The sequence below is a fragment of the Lissotriton helveticus genome, chromosome 6 (genome assembly GCF_964261635.1).
Source record: "Lissotriton helveticus chromosome 6, aLisHel1.1, whole genome shotgun sequence".
In the NCBI taxonomy this organism is placed as follows: Eukaryota; Metazoa; Chordata; class Amphibia; order Caudata; family Salamandridae; genus Lissotriton; species Lissotriton helveticus.
In genome coordinates, this window is record NC_136067.1 from 2090889368 (window position 1) to 2090909756 (window position 20389).

Genomic DNA, 20389 nt, shown 5'->3' on the forward strand with positions numbered 1-20389 from the left:
TCGGTGGTGGATAGGAGGGCGGACTCTGTACTATGCCCAGGCCTGAACCCGTGTTGGGAGGGGTCCAAGATGTTGTTTTGGGCCATGTGGTCTGATAGTACGGTGTTAGCATGGGCTTCTGCTAGTTTGGACACCCAGGGGAGCAGTGAGATAGGCCTGTAGTTCTCTGGCTTTGTGGGGTCCAGGGTGGGCTTTTTAATAATGGGAGTGACCCATGCCTGTTTCCAATATGTAGGCACCGTAGCTGATGAGAAAGAGAGGTTAAGGAGCATGGCCAGGGATGGAAGGAAGAAGTCCAAAGCCTCTAGGAAGTGAGCCGTTCTCATGGGGTCTGAAGGGGCACCGGATTTCACCTTTCTACAGATTTTAGCAAGATCCTCGTGAGAGATAGCAGGCAGACAGGTGAGTCTGGTGCCTTTAAAGGGGGAGTTGGGGGAACTAGTGCAGTCAGAAGGGTTCTGTGAGAAGGTGTTATAGATGTTCCTCACCTTTTCAATAAAGAAAGCGGCAAGGTCCTCACACTGCTGAGTGGAAGAGATACACGAGGAAGGGTTGCCACAGTTTTGCAGCTTTTGAACCAATTTAAAAATGGTTTTCGTAGGGTTGGGGCTGGAGTCGATTTCCTTGGCATAGAAGGATGCGTGGGCTGCGCGTATAGCTTTGTGATACAATTTAAGTTTAGACAGGTAAGAGGCTTTGTCCTTGTCCTTATAATCTTTTCTCCAGTAACGTTCAGCTACTAGTAATAAAGGCCTGTTGCAAGGGGTTCCTTACTTATACCTAAGAAAGGGGTGAGACATAATCTTGGGATCCACCTATGGGAGGGCCTGGAAAGATGGGTGGCTACACTCATTTTCTTTGTCCAGTTTTGCACCAGAGAAGGGGCTGGTAGCCTATGCAACTGGTTTGAACTGAGCTATGCACAGGGACACCAAATGTGCTCCAGGGCAGACTTGAAAGCACTCCTGGAGTGCACCCATCCAGACCTAATACACTAAAGCCTGTCTGGGAGGTGGTTACTCCTCCCTGTGACAGGAAACCTATTGTCCAGGTCTCCCCTGCCGGAGTTTCAGTCGGCAGCAGGAGGCCAGACTTGTGTCTGTGGCTGCAGCATGCATATTGTGATGCCAGGATTCTTTTGAACTGTTACCGGGCAGACTAGTGTGTACATGTCTCTCCCTCTAGATGGGTGGAATTCTACTCCCGCTGCAATAACTGGTGGGGGGGTAGGATTCCAAATTGTTTGACAACATACACGGCATGTTTCCATTGAGCCATTCCAATGTTAGCAGTTACTGTAAGGTCATAATGCACTTAAGAGTATATGGTCTGGCTGCATCACAGAACAGCCTCACAATAGAAAGCTGCAGAGGGGTCCTGCTCAAGCATGGGCACCCTCTCACATGAACCCAATCCCCCTGCATTCAGGATTGATAAGGCATGCCATAGGGGTTTCTATGTGCAGTGATTTAAGGTAGATATTGGTAACCTATATCTTAGCAAGGGGTGCATGCACCACCTTACCTGGACTGCAGTAGCAGTCCTATGGTGCCATTTTGAAAGTCTGCCCAGAAGTGGCATAATGCATGCTGCAGCCCATGGTAGGCCTCTGGGGTGCCTATGCCCTTAGCACCTAGTGTACCACATACTAGGGAATCACAAGGGTACCCCAGTAACCAAACTGGAGTGTACCTATATAACATGCAATCAATGTATAGAGGAAGCAGCTAGGCTGGGGTCCTGGATAGCAGGGCCCCAGCAAGACTAAAGTCGAAAAACAGTGAAACACCAGTAAAAGGTGGGGGTACCCATAGTAAGCAGATCCTACTCTCCTACACTGATTTCATAGAATGAATTAGCAGTATAAGCCTGCTCAGCTGTGAGGAAGGTAAATTAACTAAAGGTGTCATTCTCTGAGTGAGAAATGGTTAGATTATTGTCCTCCAAATTAGTGTTGACGTTTGAGGACAACCTGTTATAAACCCTTTCAGCTTTATTTTGAAAGACATTTGTAAGGGTGTTGCATAGGGATTTACTACTCCCTGCCATGCTGTTAGCAGGAACATTAGTGAGATTATTAACTGGCTTGAATACTTCTTTCACCAAATTCTGTGATGATTTAATTTTTGGGGGAAAATAGCAAGATGTTTCTTCCTTCATCAGAATATTATAGTTTGCAATGAATTGTTTATATTTGTCTTTCTCTAAATTAATATATTCCTCTCCCCATTTACTCTCCTGTCTCATACGCTCTTGTTTCTGGCTCCTCAGTTTATCCTTAAACCACAGTGTCAATGGTGTACTTCTTAGATGATTGATTAGGTGCGAGTGAGAGTACTGTGGAGCTCAGCCAGTTTGTCTAATTAAGAGTTTGTTGATCACAGTTCTCTGTACACTGAGGTTGAAATTCAGGTAAAAGTTAATTATTTTATCAGATTGGATTTTATGCCAAGCACGTGAAGTTTGGGTGCAGTGTGTGCCATTGGCAGAGGGCCCTTTGAGAGAGATGTTTATTTCAGACATCACTGCCGTATGATCCGACCAGGTAAAAGTTAAGGCTCTTTTTTCCTTTTAAAGGAGGGTATTTGTGAAAACACCATCTAAAGTGTGACCCACACAGTGGTTTGGGACGTTCACCACCTGACTGTGGCCATGGCAGGACCTGCCATCAATTAAATACTTCTTATCCTTGTCTGCAAGGGGCTCCAGGTGAAAATTGAAATCTCCTAAACCTGTACAATCCAAAGAAAATAAACATGATTCCAAGAGAAAGCAGACAGCCTTTATTAAAGTGGTTTTATGCCCGGGAGGATGATACACTAGCAACCCATTAAAAGATTGTGTTTTAGACAGTTCGATATTGAAGGAAGGAAATGGTAAAAAGATTGCTGACATGTGGTCACGAGATATGACATCTTATCCTCCACCTCTCTTTTGGGTCTTATCTCGACTGTGCATAGAGTAACCAGGGGAATTGCTGTGATCATATTTGGGTCCAAAAAGGGGTCAGCCCAGGCTGCAGTTATATAAGCAATATCCAGTTTGTGATTTTCAAGAATGTTTGTAAATTCTATTTAATGTTTCACTGGTTACCTTGATGTATTGAAAGCACAAGTAACTTTGCCTTCCCTGTATTTATAGAGAGGGTGAGTCCCCATATTAGCTACGGGCATCTTACTACAACAAAGTGTCCCAGGGCTCTCTATTGAGAAGTTACATCCCAGACATACCATTTTAAAAACATTGCCCCATTGCACCTGGATCTAGTCCAGTTCCGGAAGCATCCTTACTTGTGGTATTCTGGACTAGTAGGTCTTCTCTATCATAACTCATAACAGAGCATGGTCGGGGAGGACCCATGAGGGGGTAATTGCTGTGATCATATTTGGGTCCAAAAAGGGGTCAGCTCAGGCTGCAGTTATATAACCAATATCCAGTTTGTGATTTTCAAGAATGTTTGTAAATTCTATTTAATGTTTCACTAGTTACCTTGATTTAATGAGAGCACAAGTAACTTTACCTTCCCTGGTGGTATATTTAGAGAGAGGGTGAGTCCCCATATCAGTTACAGGCATCTTATTATAACTTAGTGTCCCAGGGCTATCTATCGAGAAGTTACATACCAGACATACCATTTTGAAATCTTGCACCATAGCTCCTGGATCTAGTCCAGTTCAGCTAGCATCCTTACTTGTGATATTCTAGACTCGTAGCTCTTCTCTAGCATAACTTAATCTCTGGATGTGATGGGAGACAAAACTAGTAGGGATTCTGGTGCTGTGCATGGTCAGAACACTGTTGGAGCATGGTTGGGCGCACACAGGCTTGCCTTTGGCGTGCCAGCAATGTGCCTCCTGAGCTGCACTGGTCCAGCATCCCATGTATATAGATTCCCACTTCGGCGACTAGACTGTCAACGAAAATGGCAGCTGAAATGTGTTCTGCTCTGACATGCAATAACACTAGGCCTGTGTACCAACACACTCACTACATATTCCCCTATAAACAGTACACCACAGTAAATAGTGGAAATATATTGTACTAATTAGGGTTAGGCAAAATATTCCACTCTGCCGGCAGAGTCATCGGAATTTTGACAACTCCACTTAACACTTGTAACACAAAATTTTACCAACGGGGAGCCAGATTGGGTGCCCCCTTGTGCTATTGTTGGTCACTAGGAGGAAATCTTGGTGAGGTTTTTCCAACACTGGCATCACAAGTGATCACGACCATTCGAAGTCAGAAAACTGCTGCTCAAGTAGAAAATCTACTCAAGAGGTAGCAAAACCAACTTGAGCAGGTGCGCCCTCTGGCACACCCGGTGCTGCCATTTGTGCTCTGAGAGCGTGTTCACAAAGCGAGCAGCATGACATACCTATTTTTGCTCCTTAGTGAAAATCTAGGAAATTATGCTGATTTTGTTGGGAACTCTGTTGAATTAACTTAATACATTTAAAAAAAATCTTATGTTGTACCCTGCGCATTCTTACAAAGTATCACAGTAGTTTCATGAAATTAAAAAAATAATATGTAATAAAATGTAAAACATACACTTTAGTACACTATATTTCCCCTTAAATGCCAGAATTCAGCCAGTGTTGTCTAAACAATATGGCTGCCTTTTAATTCTGTAAAAGTGAAATATTGTGCAGACCACATAGTCTGTGTTCTTGATTTGGAAGGGAAATATGGTGTAATAAAATGTATTTTTAACTTTTGCATGTATACACTGTTTTTAATTCGTTTTTACGTGACTTTTTAACTTCTAGCTAGTACCACAGTATTATGTAAACTTATTTAAATAATTATAAAGTAAGGAACCTACAATTTCTTACAATTACAGACCTAAGTAGAGTGCCTGATTCCTTCCTAAGTACTTATAAAACCGAAATACACTATAATTCGACTTCAATCCAACATCACAGACTAAGGGGCGTATTACAATGTCGATCGGAGTTGTCTCTGATCCAAAGCGTCTCGAGACGCTGGTCTGTGTCGGTGGTTCCGATCGCATGATTACAATGTGTGCAAACAATGTTCAGTCGCACACTTACATTTCTCTACATGAGCTTCTGTTAAGGCAATAAACTGCCCGTAATACAGGCTCCCATGAAGAAATCGGGGTGTAAAACCCTGCATCCTGGGGCAGGCACCCCTTGGTACCTGCCATACAGTGCATGGATTAACAGGGAGGCACCGTAGGTACCCCCTTGGTCACCAACTGAGGGCGCTAAAGCAAGGGTGTCCTGGTAGGGGCCCCCAAAGTTGATTTCTAACAGCCTTGCAATGTTGGAAAGGCTGGCACGTAAAGGTTGTGGGAAACCGACATCGTAATCTTGATGTTGGAAAGAACATCCAGTGGGGATTACGGTGCGATTTGGACAAGCCAGAAGACTCCGAGAGCCGGTCGGAACCTCGTCCGAATGACCGGCTGGGTCATGCTCCAACAGCTGACATCATAATTCGGTGGACGGACAGGAAACCGATCAAGAGCTTAATTGGCCCCTAAGTGTGGGCTAAACAAAATGATTTTCAAAAATGTTGTGAGGGCTTTCATTACCCAATCATATATAGCTTTGCCATTGGCTTGTTCCATGGTATACTGCAAAAAATGCTGCACTATACTGTTTCCAAATCTATTACTAAGATTTTGGGCCTTAACATTTGTAAACTTCTTAACCATATGACATCTACTTCCTAAATGGCCCTTTTATTCCCCATAAACTATATTGTTGCCAATTTTAAAAGAAATCTGGCTTGCCATTTTGGCACAACATACGTCTCAATAGACTATGGAAAATACATTGGTAAAAAATGTATTTTAGGACCCCCCCATTTTTCTACTCACCCCCACAATGAATCACTATGACATTTTGCATCTTTGGCCAATGAAGAAAAAAAGGAAGACATCTGCAAAGTTAGATGCATGTGGCATCCTGTGCTTGACTTTTCAACTTGGTAGTGCCTGACTATTTACAATATTTATAATAAAGGACAAAAAGTCTATCCTGAATTGTAAACACTCCTCAATACTTTATAAAAGAGTTTATAAAAGACTTTAGTTTATTGTGTTAAGAGGGGTGTTCTTGCATGGTATTAGATACATGAAATCTCAGCACCCACTTCACGCCTCTAACAGAATGTCAGGCAGTTAATGAAGATCCATTGTGCATTGTAGTGGACCCTAGTTACTTGCATCAAATACATTTTCTTAAATATGGGTTGCGAGCATGTAATGGGAGTACTTTCCATCGTAACCAAGGCTCATATATTGTTGTTACATCTCTATATTACCTATAAGTCATGTTTTTAAGATGCAGTGGTTACACCCTTTCATATTACATTACTTATACCATGTGAAATCATAGCATTCATAACAACATTTATGACATCTCATATGATGTTATTTATGAGAACACTCTCATGGTACAGTGAAAATGTATATTTAATGTAGAGTGGCTAGTGAGGTGACTAGATTGTGTGAGGAGGTGCACCATTCATACTGATATGAAGGTGGTGTGCAAATTATAAACTTAGGCTATAACTGCAACTTTAGAATTTCTAATGTTTGTGTAGTTTACTTTGGGGGTGTATAGAAAAAATGGATATAACTAAGCTTTAACATTATGTTGTTTCACTCAATTTCGATGTGTTTTTTAAATACAAATGTGTTCTAAATCATAGAGTGGAATGTTGTCAGGTAGAGTGTGGTTAAGTAAAGTGTCAGATTACAGTGAAGGAGAGTGTTGAAGAGAGAATTGTCGCAAAGTGGAGTGTCAGAGTGGAGTAGAGAGGAGTGGGGTGCAGGGTAGTGGTGTACCATATTGATGAGTGGCATCAAGAGAGTGGCATGGTGCATCATAAAGTGGAGTGGGGTAATGTAGAGTGAAGTGGAGTGTCCTAGATTGGAGTGGCTGGTCATACAGTAGAGTTGAGTGTTGTAGAGTGGTGTGGCATGTCACAGAGTGGAGGGATGTGTCCTAGAGTGGAGTGAAGTGGCATGTCATACAGTGTTGTAGTGGCTAAGAGGGTGAATAGGTACAGGGTAGCAGAGTGCTGTACAGTGGAGTGGGACAGAGTGGATTAGTGTGTTATTCAGTAGAATGGATTGGAGAGTCATAGAGTGGTGTGTTGTACATACTCATGTAATGGAGTGCGTTGGCATAGAGTGAAAGGGCATAGCGGGAAGTAGCATAGAGTGCAGTGGTGTGTCATATAGTAGAGAGGAGTAGCATGTCATGGAGAGGCATATGGTATAGTGTCTTCAAGTGGAAGGGCACAGGGTGTAACTGTGCAGAGTGAACAAAGAGGCCATATATTTGAGTAGCGTACATTAGAGTGGCATGTCTCAGAATCAAGAGGTATGTTAGGGTGGAGCTGTGTTTCATAGAAAGATGTGTCATAGAGTGGAGTGCCATGGTATGGAGTGAAGTTTTGTGAAGGGTCAAAGAGTGGAGTTGACTGTCTTAGTGTTAGGTGGACTGTTGTGCAGTGGAGCGGCATAGAGTGCAGTGAGCTGTCTTAGAGTGGGGTGGGTTGAAGAGTGGAGTAGAGTCGAGTAAAGTTGGTGGTAGGGCATGAAGAGTATATCACAGATTGTCGTAGATTGGAGAACAGTGTTATAGAGTGGCATAAAGTGGGGTAGAGTGTCGTAAGGTGGAGGGTAAAAAATGATGTGGCATAGAGTGGTGTGTCGTAGATGGTTATCTCATAGAGTGTTATAGTTTAGAGTGTTGTGACATAGAGTGTCATGGCTCAGAGTTTCATAACATACAGTGGAGAGACTTAGAGTCGAGTGGCATTGGATAGAATGGTGTTGGGTGGAGTGGAGAAGAGTGCACCGGCTTATTTTCAGGTTGGATGCCATTGAGTATATTGGAGTAGCATAGATTGTAGTGGCATGTCGTAAAGTAGAGTGGAGTTGTGTGTCATAGCTGGGGATGTCATAGAGTGTCTTAGAGTAGAGGGGCATAAAATGGAGCGCCGTAGAGTGGAGTGGCATGTCATAGAATTGAATGGCTTCTCATACAGTGGAGTGACATTTCGCAGAGATGAATGGTGTGGAGTGTCAGAGTGGAGATTAGTGGAGTGTTGTACAGTGCAGTGACATACCATATGGTAAATAGGGTGCAGTGATAAATATGCAGTTGTTGACATATAGTGGAGTGTCATTTAGTATTGTTTTGTCAAATATGTGGCGTAGAGTGGAGTGGCAGAAACTGGAGTGGCGCAGAGAATAGTATACATGTTAGTGGTCTGTCATAAAATTCAGTGGCGTGTCATAGAGTGGCATGGTGTGGAGTGTCGTAGAGTGAAGTGATGTGTTGTACAGTAAAGTGTGATGCCATACTATGCAGTGGTGCCATAGAGTAGCATGCAGTGAAGGGGCATATATTTGGGTAGATTGTTATAGAGTGGAGTAGTGTAGAGTGGAATGAAATGTTGTACGTCATGTTAGATGGGAGTGGAATAGACTGATCAGGATCAGTAGAGTGGAGTGGAATACAGTCCTGCAGAGTGGTGTATTATAGAGTGGAGATCTGTAGTACTCTGGAGTATAGTATAATAGTAAGTTGTCATAGAGTTGAGAGGAGTACAGTGGAGTAGGGTTGCTCAAAGTAGAGTGCCATATTCCAGAGTGGAGTGGAGTATAATAGAGCTGAGTCGAGTGGTGTGTCCTAAAGTGGAGTGCTAGATGGTAGAGTAGAGCAGCATGTCGTAGAGTGGGGAGGTATGGAGTGTCCTGCAGTGTCATAAACGAGTGTGGGGTGGAATGGCATGTGTTAGAGTGGGAAACAACCTTTACGACGTAACCATTACATCGCACTGCATTTACAACGCAGGCATTACATCGCAACATCCTTTACAATGCATATCACTACAATTCATCCATTACATTGCATGTCACTACAAAGCAGGCATTACGTCGCATGTCACTACAATGCAGGCATTACATCGCATGTCATTACAACTCAAACCATTAAAACTCATAGTACCCCTACACTATCCAACACTTACCCTACTGTTGCACCCCCTGGAGTTATAATAGTAATTTTTGCCCCTAAACTATCCAACACCTACCTTAAATGCAATGTAATGGTATGCGTTGTAATGGTATGTATTGTAAAGGTATGTGTTGTAAAGGTATAATGCAATGTAATGGAATGCGTTGTAAGTGTCTTTTTAAAAATATCGCTGTAGTGGTATGCGATGTAAATGTATGCGTTGTAAAGGATGTTACGATGTAAAAAACGCGTTTCAAAGGTATGCGTTCTAAATGTATGTGTTGTAACGGCGTACATTCGTTAGAGTGGAGTGTTGTGTCATAGAATGGAGTGCCGTGTCACTGAGTAAAGTGGTGTGTAGTGTTGTACAGTGAACTGGAGTTGTAGAGTGAAGTGGACTGTTGTCGAGTGGAGTGACGTGTCATAGAGTGGAGTGGCATGTGGTATGGTGAAGTCAAGTAGGATGTCATAGAGAGTTGTTTAAATAGACCCTGCTGGAAAATGGCTGAGTAGATATAGATGAAATGTTGCCGAAATAAAGGTTTTGGGGTGCAAAGGGTCAAATTGTAGTAATAGTTCTAGGTTGGTTGAGTAGTTTTAAAGTTATACGGTATGGAACTTAGCAATATATTGTGCAGCCGCATACTGCAGTTATTTCATGGTATACCGAGGTACATTGTGAAAACAAAACAGCATATGAATGGGTTATTTAGGTCCTTACAAAATTAAAAGGAAGCCATATTGTTTAGACCACAATTAGTCTGCAAGCTGGGTTTTAAATGTTATGTTATGTCATATTATTAATACATCTAAAGTGTGTAAACACTCAGAGTTGTTTTGGCACTGCCACCGTCCAAAGAGGTCTGGAAAATAACCTGTTACTAATTACGAGACAAGTTTTTAGAACCTTCCTGAAAGATAGAAGAATGGTCATGGATCTGATATTTAGGGGAGAGTTTTCCACACTTTAGATGTACAAATGACAAAACTTCTCCCTCAGCAGGAAGAGTGTTTGAATTTAGAGGCCACAATATCTTTGGCCCAGTAGAACGCAAAGATCTGCTAGGATAGTACCATTTAAAATTGCCCTTCAAATACTCCTGGACTGTGTTGAGAAGAACCTTATAGGCAATGCACGAGGCCTTGAAGGTAATCCACTTCTTGATAGGTAGCCAATGAACCTTCCTCAAAGCTTGAGTTGGCAAATTAAATTTGGGTATCGTGAGCAACATGCGTGCAGCAGCATTCTGCAGAGTTTGGAGCTCATTCATATGAAATGAAACCTTATTACCAAACAGGAGGGCCTCTGTCTTCCAAGAATTTAACGTCAAGCAATTATTATTCTTCGACTCAGTGAGGACACCTGAGGGAAAGGAGAAGAGTTACAATATGAACTTCTTTGGTGCTACAGATTGTTCTCTCCCACAAAATAAAGGTCTTAAAAGGGCCAGTGCAGCCCTTTTGATCCCAATTTTGTTGAGACAGTCAATCAGCAATTTGTGATTGACCGTATCAAATAATAAGATGAGTGCCACTTTTCCTCCCTGATCAAGGGCTGCCCTAGTCTACTCAGTTTGCACTATCAGAGTGTTTTTTGTGGTAATACCACTCAATCAATCAATCAATCAATCAAACATTAGTAGAGCGCACTACATACCCGTGAGGGTCTAAAGGCCCTGGGGGGCCGCCACTGATTGAACAGCCAGGTCTTGAGTAGCCTCCTGAAGGTCAGCAGGTCGTGGGTCTGTCGTAGGCTCAGTGGGAGGGTGTTTCAGGTCTTGGCAGTGAGGTGGTAGAAGGACCTCCCGTCGGTGGTTGTTCTTTGAATGCGCGGGACGGTGGCGAGTGCGCGGTAGGCTGAGCGGAGCTGGCGGTTGTTGATGTAGAAGGAAAGCCGTTTGTTGAGGTAGGCTGGACGGGTCTTGTGGAGTGCCTTCTGTGCATGGATGAGGAGCTTGAAGGATATCCTCTTGTTGATGGGCAGCCAGTGCAGGTTTCTCAGGTGGGGGATGATGTGGCCGTGGCGTGGTACGTCGAGGATCAGTCAGGCCGAGGCATTTTGGATGCGTTGCAGTCGTTTGATGAGCTTGGTTGGGGCTTCCGCGTGGAGGGCGTTTCCGTAGTCGAGTCTGCAGCTGACGAGGGCCTGGGTGACTGTTCTTCTTGTATCTGTCGGAATCAACCTGTAGATCTTGCAGAGCATGCAGAGGGTGTTGAAGCAAGAGGAGGAAATGGCGTTGACTTGCTTGGTCATGGAGAGCGTTGAGTCGAGGATGCTTCCCGGGTTGCGCGCGTGGTCGGTGGGTGTCGGGGCTGCCCCCAGTGCCTTCGGCCACCAGGAGTCATCGCAGGCTGAAGGTTTGTAGCCGAGGATGAGGACCTCTGTTTTGTCCATAATCAGCTTCAGTCGGCTGGTCTTTATCCAGTCGGCAACAGCCTTCATTCAGTCATGGAGGTTGGCTTTGGCGGTGATGGGGTCCTTGGTGAGGGAGATGATCAGTTGAGTGTTTTCAGCGTAGGAGATTATGTTGAGGTTGTGCTGTCAGGCGACGTGTGCGAGCGGGCCATGTAAATGTTGAACAGTGTCGGTCTGAGGGAGGAACCCTGGGGTATGCCACAGTTGATCTCGGAAGCTTTGGATTGAAAGGGGGGGAGGCGGACGCTCTGGGTTCTGCCGGAGAGGAAGGAGGTGGTCCATTCCAGGGCATTGTCTCGGATCCCTACGGCGTGGAGGTGTGCGCGTAGTGTGCGGTGGCAAACGGAGAGGTCCAGGAGGATGAGGGCCATGGTCTCAACGTTGTCCAGCAGTGTCCTGATGTTGTCTGTGGTGGCAATGAGGGGGTCTCGGTGCTGTGGTTACTGCGGAACCCGGACTGGGAGGGGTCCATGATTCTGTTTTCTTCTACGTATTGGGTTAGCTGTCTGTTGACGATCTTCTCGATAACTTTAGCTGTGAACGGAACAGCGAGATGGGCTGGAAGTTCTTGAGGTCTTTACGGTCTGCTTTGGGTTTTTGAGTAGGGCGTAGATCTTGGCGCGTTTCCAGCTCTCTGGGAAGGTCGCGATCTCGAGGGAGAGCTTGATGACGTTGCGTAGGTGGAGTGCGATGGAGCTGCTTGCTTTGTTGAAGATGTGGAGCGGGAATTGGTCTGACGGGGAGCCGGAGTGGATTGTGCTCATGGTCTTGATGGTGTCATCGATGCTCACGCTTGCCCAGGCTAGCAGGGGGTCGTGGTCGATGGTGTACGGAGGGTCTGTTGTGTTGCTGTCTGTTGGGGCTGTCTGGGTGTTGAAGCTGTCGGGGATGTCTGCTATCTTGCTGTGGAAGAAGGTGACGAGGGAGTTGCACAGGGCTTGTGACGGCGGGATGTTGTTGGTATTGGAGCTGGGGTTGGATAGTTCCTTTATGATATTGAAGAGCTCCTTGCTATTGGGTGCGTTGTTGTCAAGGCGGTCTTTGAAGGAGGTCCTCTTGGCAATCCTGATGAGGTGATTGTGGTTGCGGGTGGTGTCCTTGTGGGCTGCGTGGCTGTCCAGAGTTTGTTCACTGTGCCATTTCTTCTCTAGTTTCCTGCAGGCTCGCTTGGAGGCTAGGAGTTATGGGGTGAACAGGCTGGGCCTCTTGCTGGTGTCTCTGTGGGGGGTTTCTTCAGCTGGGCGAGGGTGTTGGTGCAGTCATCGATCCAGCATCTGACTGTGGGCAGCGTTGTTGGTGTTGGAGGGATTGGTGGGTAGGCTGAGAGTGAGGTTTGCGTGTAGTTGGCCTTCGGTAATTTTTCTCCAGCAGCAGCGTGGGATCTGTTGGGTGCGGTGGTGTGTGGTGGGTTTCTGGAAGGAGATGTGGAAGCAGCGGTGGTCCGTCCAGAGGAGTTCGGTGGTTTGACTGAAGGCGACGTGGGGGCTTGCGGAGAAGATGGGGTCAATCGTGTGGCCGGCAGAGTGGATAGGCGTTGTGACATGTTGCCTTAGTCCGAGGTTGGCGAGGTTATTGATTGGGTTGTCGAGTTGCTGTTGTTGTTGTTCTCCAGGTGAAAGTTCAGGTCTCCGAGGAAGATGTAGTCAGTGGAGGTCAGGGCGTGCGTGCTGATGAAGTCGGCGATGGAGTCGCTGAACTGGGGCCTGGGTCCGGGGGGTGTGTAGATGAGGGTGCCTCTGAGGGTGGAGTTTGGGTCTGTGTGGATCTGGAAATGCATGTGTTCAGTGGTACTGAGGGTGTCATCAGTGCTGGTCAAGACCAAGATGCTGTTCTAGTGGACGATGGGGATTCCTCCTCCGACTCCGTTGGTGCGGTCTCTGCGGGTGATCTTGTAGCCGTCTGGGATGGCTATGGCGATGTCAGGTGCGGAGGAGTCATTCATCCAGGTCTCTGTCAGGAAGGTGATGTCCGGGGATGATGTGTTGAGCAGGTCCCAGAGCTCGACAGCGTGTTTGTGTGCGCAGCAAGTGTTCAGTAGGATTCATCGAAGGTGGTTGAGGTTTTTCTTGGTGGGTTGTTTGGGGGCTCTGAGGCTGATGTAGCTGCAATTCCAGCAGGAGAAGGGACTGTGTGTATATTTCGGGGCAGCCTTGAAGCAGGTGTGCGTCCGTCCGGGGTTGAGAGTGTGGAGTAAGCTGGCATCATAGCGGTGGTGGTCGTCATGGCGGGTGTTGGGACCAGGGGTTGTGGCACTGGGTGCGGTCAGGGCATGGCGTGCCAGCGGCGCAGCCGCGCAGCTGCCGCCACATATGGGGATGTGGGAGGAAGGAGCATCTGGGAGGCGGGAGGCAGGGGCAGTGAATTGGCAGTGAGGGGGTAGGGCCACAGGGGACGCAGAGGCAGAACGAGGAGCGGTGAGGGCTCCTGAATGCAACCGGGCACAATCAGGGGCAGCGAGGGGGAAACAGAAGGCCAAACGGCACATTCAGAGCGCAAATCAGGGGCAGAGAGGGGGAAACAGAAGGCAAGCAAAGCGGGCATAGAATAAGAATGCAGGCAGTACAGGGAATACAGACAGCGACAGAGATACAAACCTAAGGCCTACCAGTGGCCACCAGGGATGAGGTGCAGGTGGTAGCTTGCGGGTGAGGAGGGTCTCAACTTCTACAGCAGTGGCAGCGTCAGGACACACAGGCGGAGCTGTGTGGTGGGGCAGCGACCTGCCAGCAAGGTCAAGGGTCGCCCTCCTCACTGCCCAGCTTATGCCATATATGGGGATGTGGGGAGAGGAGCAGCAGGGAGAGGTGTGGCACCGCGGCCAGGGCTACTGACGCTGGAATCTGGGGATCAGGGTTCGATCCCCGGCTCCGGTGGCAGGTTAGCCCAGCACCATGTGACTCTGGGCAATAGCTTGCTTAATCTTCCCGACGCCCCCCAGCGCCTAGAGACCCTTACGGGTGATTGTGCGCTTTACAAATGTGGATTATTATTATTATTATTAGCAGCTGGGAGGCGGGAGGCAGGGGCAGCGAATGGGCAGTGAGGGGGCAGGGTTGCAGGGGACACAGAAGCGAGAATAGGAGCGGCGAGGGCACCTGAAGGCAACTGGGCACAATCAGGGGCAGCGAGGGGGAAACAGAAGGGAAAACGTCACAATCAGGGCACATATCAGGGCAGCGAGGGGGAAACAGAAGGCAAAAACGGCAGAGTAAGGGCACAAATCAGGGCACAATCAGGGGGAGCAAGGGGGAAACAGAAGGCAAAAACAGCACAATCAGGGCACAAATTACAGGCAGGGAGGGGAAAACAAAGGGCAAGCAAAGCTGGAACAGAATAAGAATGGAGGCAGTACAGGGAAGACAGACAGCGACAGAGATACAAACCTAAGGCCTACCACTGACCACCAGGGATGAGGCGCAGGTGGTAGCCTGCGGGTGGAGGAGGGCCTCAACTTCTACATCCAGTGGTAGCGCCGGGACACACAGGCGGAGCTGTGTGGTGGGGGAGCGACCTACCAGCAAGGTCAAGGGTCACCACTCCTGAATCTGAACTGGTGGGGTTCCAGGAGATGGTTATTATATATGAAAGTGGCTAGTTACTGATTAATAGATTTCTCCATGATTTTTGCCAAGAGCGAGAACCGAGAAACTGGACGATATCTATTTGGATCCATAAGATGAAGATTCGTTTTTCTTTAATAAAGGAAGAATTGGAGCTATTCACCTGTTCATGGAAGTATCCTGATTTGAACATTTTATTGAAAATTCCAACAAGATGATTTGCTATGGTTAAAGGCGCTAATTGTACAACCGATGGGAGGCAGAGATCAATTGGGGTGAAATTGCAAAAAACACAATTGATGGACAGAATGTAGAACAATGTCATACATTCACCCCAGTACAAGGATCTGGGCCTACATGCATCGTTTTTTTGCACTCCACACCACCCTGGGTTAGACACTGGCTATATGCAAATCAGCTCTGACCCTGTGCCTCATGGGAACAGTCCAGTCCGAACTACCAAGCCATGTCTTTCCCAGACCGGAATCAAGCATCCAAGGATCGGTTTCTGGCTATCAGCCTTCATCAGCCTGGATATCTTGACTCCAGTGGTGTGGAGAGCCTGGGACTCACGTCTGAGCATCCCCAGCCTACTCGGGGCGAAATTGCAAAAAACACAGTTGATGGACAGAATGTAGAACAATGTCATACATTCACCCCAGTACAAGGATCTGGGCCTTAATCCATTGTTTTTGCACTCCACACCACCCTGGGTTAGACACTGGCTATATGCAAATCAGCTCTGACCCTGTGCCTCATGGGAACAGTCCAGTCCGAACTACCAAGCCATGTCTTTCCCAGACCGGAATCAAGCATCCAAGGACCGGTTCATCCTTCATCAGCCTGGATAGCTTGACTCCTGTGGTGTGGAAAGCCTGGGACTCACGTCTGAGCATCCCCAGCCCACTCGGAGTGAAATTGCAAAAAACACAGTTGATGGACAGAATGTAGAACAAAGTCATACATTCACCCCAGTACAAGGATCTGGGCCTAAATCCATCCTTTTTTTGCACTCCACACCACCCTGGGTTAGACACTGGCTATATGCAAATCAGCTCTGACCCTGTGCCTCATGGGAACAGTCCAGTCCGAACTACCAAGCCATGTCTTTCCCAGACCGGAATCAAGCATCTAAGGACCAGTTTCTGGCTATCAGCCTTCATCAGCCTGGATAGCTTGACTCCTGTGGTGTGGAGAGCCTGGGACTCACGTCTGAGCATTCCCAGCCCACTCGGACTGAAATTGCAAAAAACACAGTTGATGGACAGAATGTAGAACAATGTCATACATTCACCCCAGTACAAGGATCTGGGCCTAAATCCATCCTCTTTTTGCATTCCACACCACCCTGGGTTAGACACTGGCTATATGCAAATCAGCTCTGACCCTGTGCCTCATGGGAACAGTCCAGTCCGAACTACCAAGCCATGTCTTTCCCAGACCGGAATCAAGCATCCAAGGACCGGTTTCTGGCTATCAGCCTTCATCAGCCTGGATAGCTTGACTCCAGTGGTGTGGAGAGCCTGGGACTCACGTCTGAGCATCCCCAGCCCACTCGGGGTGAAATTGCAAAAAACACAGTTGATGGACAGAATGTAGAACAATGTCATACATTCACCCCAGTACAAGGATCTGGGCCTAAATCCATTGTTTTTTTGCACTCCACACCACCCTGGGTTAGACACTGGCTATATGCAAATCAGCTCTGACCCTGTGCCTCATGGGAACAGTCACGTCCGAACTACCAAGCCATGTCTTTCCCAGACCGGAATCAAGCATCCAAGGACCGGTTCCTGGCTATCAGCCTTCTTCAGCCTGGATAGCTTGACTCCAGTGGTGTGGAGAGCCTGGGACTCACGTCTGAGCATCCCCAGCCCACTCGGGGTGAAATTGGAAAAACCACAGTTGATGGACAGAATGTAGAACAATGTCATACATTCACCCCAGTAAAAGGATCTGGGCCTAAATCCATCATTTTTTTGCACTCCACACCACCCTTGGTTAGACACTGGCTATATGCAAATCAGCTCTTACCCTGTGCCTCATGGGAACAGTCCAGTCCGAATTACCAAGCCATGTCTTTCCCAGTCCGGAATCAAGCATCCAAGGACCGGTTTCTGGCTATCAGCCTTCATCAGCCTGAAAAGCTTGACTCCAGTGGCGTGGAGAGCCTGGGACTCACGTCTGAGCATCCCCAGTCCACTAGGGGTGAAATTGCAAAAAACACAGTTGATGGACAGAATGTAGAACAATGTCATACATTCACCCCAGTACAAGGATCTGGGCCTAAATCCATCGTTTTTTTGCACTCCACACCACCCTGGGTTAGACACTGGCTATATGCAAATGAGACCTGACACTGTGCCTCATGGGAACAGTCCAGTCCGAACTACCAAGCCATGTCTTTCCCAGACCGGAATCAAGCATCCAAGGACCGGTTTCTGGCTATCAGCCTTCATCAGCCTGGATAGCTTGACTCCAGTGGTGTGGAGAGCCTGGGACTCACGTCTGAGCATCCCCAGCCCACTCGGGGTGAAATTGCAAAAAACACAGTTGATGGACAGAATGTAGAACAATGTCATACATTCACCCCAGTACAAGGATCTGGGCCTAAATCCATTGTTTTGGCTTGGTAGTTCGGACTGGACTGTTCCCATGAGGCACAGGGTCAGAGCTGATTTGCATATAGCCAGTGTCTAACCCAGGGTGGTGTGGAGTGCAAAAAAACGATGGATTTAGGCCCAGATCCTTGTACTGGGGTGAATGTGTGACATTGTTCTACATTCTGTCCATCAACTGTGTTTTTTGCAATTTCACCCTGAGTGTGCTGGGGATGCTCAGACGTGAGTCCCAGGCTCTCCACACCACTGGAGTCAAGCTATCCAGGCTGATGAAGGCTGATAGCCAGAAACTGGTCCTTGGATGCTTGATTCCGGTCTGGGAAAGACATGGCTTGGTAAGTAAAGTAAAGTAAGTAAGTAAAGTAAAGTCCACATTTGTAAAGCGCACAATCACCCGTAAGGGTCTCTAGGCGCTGGGGGCCGTCGGGAAGATTAAGCGAGCTATTGCCCAGAGTCACATGGTGCTGGGCTAACCTGCCCCCGGAGCCGGGGATCGAACCGTGGTCCCCAGATTCCAGCGTCAGTCGCCCTGGCCGCTGCGCCACACCTCTCCCACAGAGTTTGGTTTGGTCCGAGCTGATTTGCATATAGCCAGTGTCTAACCCAGGGTGGTGTGGAGTGCAAAAAAACGATGAATTTAGGCCCAGATCCTTGTACTGGGGTGAATGTATGACATTGTTCTACATTCTGTCCATCAACTGTGGTTTTTTGCAATTTCACTCCGAGTGGACTGGGGATGCTCAGACGTGAGTCCCAGGCTCTCAACACCACTGGAGTCAAGCTATCCAGGCTGATGAAGGCTGATAGCCAGAAACCGGTCCTTGGATGCTTGATTCCGGTCTGGGAAAGACATGGCTTGGTAGTTCGGACTGGACTGTTCCCATGAGGCACAGGGTCAGAGCTGATTTGCATATAGCCAGTGTCTAACCCAGGGTGGTGTGGAGTGCAAAAAAACTATGGATTTAGGTCCAGATCCTTGAACTGTGGTGAATGTATGACATTGTTCTACATTCTGTCCATCAACTTTGTTTTTTGCAAGAGATCAATTGGGGACACCTTATTTCATAGAATTAATCAGCAGTTTACCTGCTCGGCTAGAGGGGGTGAATTAACTAAAGGTGTCATTCTCTGCGTGAAAAGGGTTAGATTATTTTCCTCAAAATTAGTATTGATGTTTGAGGAGAACCTGTTATACCTGTTCAACTTTATTTTGAAAGATATTAGTAAGGGTGTTGCATAAGGATTGAGTACTCCTTGCCATGCTATTATTAGGGACATTAGTGAGATTATTATCTGGCTGGAATAGTTCTTTCACCGAATTCTGTGATGATTAAATTTTTGGGGGAAAATAGCAAGATATTTCTTCCTTTTTCAGAATAATGTAGTTTGCAATGAATTGTTTATGTTTGTCTTGCTCTAAATTAATATATTCCTCTCCCCATTTATGCTTCTGTCTCATACCCTTTTGTCTCTTGCTCTTCAGTGTATCCGTAAACCACAGTGTCAATGGTGTACTTCTAAGATGATTGATCAGGTTCAAGTGAGAGTACAGTGGAGCTCAGCCAGTTTGTATAATTAAGCTTTTGTTGATCAAAGTCCTCTGTACACTCGGGCTGAAATCCAGCTAAAAGTTAATTATTTTGATCAGATTGGATTTTATGCCAAGCATGTGAAGTTTGGGTGCAGTGTGCCGCATTGGCAGAGGGCCCTTTGTGAGAGATGTTTATTTCAAACATCACTGCCTTTGGTCCGTCCAGGGAAAAGTTAAGGCTCTTGTTTCAGTTAAAAGGGGTGGGGGGTATTTGTGAAAACACCATCTAAAGTGTGACCCACACTGTGGGTTGAGCCGTTCACCACTTGACTGAGGCCAAGGCAAGACCTGGCATCAATTAAATCCTCCTTAACTTTGTCTGGAAGTGCCTCCAAGTGAAAATTTAAATCTCCTAAAACTGTATAATCCAAAGAAAATAAACACGATTCCAAGAGAGAACTGACAGCCTGTACAAAAGTGTTTCTATGCCCGGGTGGACAATACACTAGCAACTCATTAAAAGATTGTGTTTTAGACAGTTGGAAGTTGAAGCTGAGTGATTTACATTTTAAGGAACGGAATGGTAGAAAGATTGCTGACATGCATTCGCGATATATGACAGCAAATCCTCCCCCTCTCTTCTGGGACTTTGGTGTTTTACAGTTACTTGCTAGAATGGGCTTTAAAAGAATGTGTGTGTCAGAAGCAACACATCAATGTACGGGGACACTTTTGAGGTACTAAATGTAGAATTAAAGCATTTATATGGTTTTAGCATTATGCATTCATCTTGACTTTGTTGACAAGCTTGTTTTTATGATGCATGTTTTAACAAAGGCTTTTACTGCCAGGCCACCAAATGAGTTCCCTGTGCCATATGTAGAAGACGGCCATATAGGCACGTGGGGGTGGGCAACAGTCAGTCCCATATTAAACATTTAAAATATTTCAAAAGACAGTGTACTCTGTCCTGCCAGAATATGTGATGCACTAAATTAGCGCCTTGAGACCCCCCCGGGTGAGTAGTGCGCTTTATAAATGCTTTGATTGATTGATTGACTAAATTAACGTTTAGAAAAGTGAAGTTGGAAGTGGGTGCTTCACTTATAAAAATGTAAATCCAATATTTGTAAAGCATGAACAATTGCCAGAGGGCGTCAAGGATTTGGGGGCCAGCAGGAAGATTAGGTGAGCTAGTGCCCAGAGCCATATTGTGCTGAACTGACCTGCTGCCGGTGATCAAACCGTGAGCC